The following is a 1,352-nucleotide window of genomic DNA, read 5'->3' on the forward strand; positions in this document are numbered from 1 at the left end:
GCTCTGTATTTAGCTGCAGCATGACCTAATTGCTATTTTAGATGAATGGCTTTCTTCTTTGGTTGCAGTATCTTGCAATGGAAGTAATATCTTCAGCATGGCAAATCCAGCAGCTAGAATATTTGAATAGAGCAGCTAGGCAGTTGCATCCACAAACAGGAATTCTACCTCCATGGACACTGTGACCCCCTAAATTCTGCTCCCTGCTCTTCCTCCCAGTGAGGGTGGGAGATAGTTGCACCAAGAGCTGGGGATAGGATGGAGGGTGGAGGTGTGGGGTGAGCGATGTTGGGCTCTGTGCTATGGCTAGACATGTTGACCATTGGTCAGGAATTTCATGCTAAGGCGTTATGTTGTGAGGACAGACTAAGACTTTGCAGGGGTGTTCCCTGTAAAGAATTGACTGTAGTCAGGGGAAGCCTAGTTAGGACTAGGGGAGTCTGTTAGCTGGCAGAGGTGCCTGAGTGTTGTGGACAGTCTGTGACTGGCACCTTTTGCTGAGGAAAGGGGTTTTGAACAAAGAGAGGCAGCTGTGGATGTGTTTGAGCAAGAGAAAGACTGGGCACAAAGCGAAAGGAGGAGGACAACACTGACAGGGGTAAAGGTGGCCCTAAAGTGGCCAGGTGTCAGAGAGGGGTTTTCTCTCGCCAGGGGGGTTGTTAGGGGATTTTTCTGGGGCACTGTGTGTAGGCTCTGGCCTCTCTGTAGGACAGAGGAGATCCACATGGGGGTCCTCCTCTGGTCAGGGGAGTTCACCTAGGTGCATGGGGTTCCCTGTGGGAATGGTTTGCACAGGAATCACTCTTGATGCAAGTTGGGAATGGTGCCAGCAAAAGTCACGAGATACATCCATGGCATAAAGTCTCCTTCCAGCTGGGAGTCTGGGATGTTCCCGGGGAGGCACCTTCTTCTGCGCTCACTGCGGAGGCATTGCCGGGGAAGAAGGACACAGGGTGTCTGCGGGGATCCCGCGTGGGTCTGGCATGAGCTCAGTGCTGCTGCAGTGGGTCCCTGCAGGGACCATGGGGTCCCCTGGGAGTGCAGGTAGGTCCCAGGGGCGTGAGGGTGCCCCGCACCGGGGTGCCCGCGCACACAGGCGCTATCTGGGGGATGCGGTGTCCGCGCCCCGGGCCTGGGGGCTGCACAGGGCCTGCCCTGCTCCTGGGAGTCTCCCCTGGGGGGCCGGGGCCGGCGCTGCTCCGAGGTGGGGCCAGGGGCACGTGGGCACCTGTCCCCAGTGCCCGGGGGGCCGAGGCGGGTCTGCCGCAGCCCCGCTGACCGCGGCTCCGGGCCCGGGCCCGGCCCTGCGGGAGGACGGCGCCAGGCCGCTCCAGCGCCCGGCCGGGGCCGGG

The sequence above is a fragment of the Apteryx rowi genome, unplaced genomic scaffold (assembly GCF_003343035.1).
Source record: "Apteryx rowi isolate R43461 unplaced genomic scaffold, aptRow1 scaffold_43, whole genome shotgun sequence".
Lineage (NCBI taxonomy): Eukaryota > Metazoa > Chordata > Aves > Apterygiformes > Apterygidae > Apteryx > Apteryx rowi.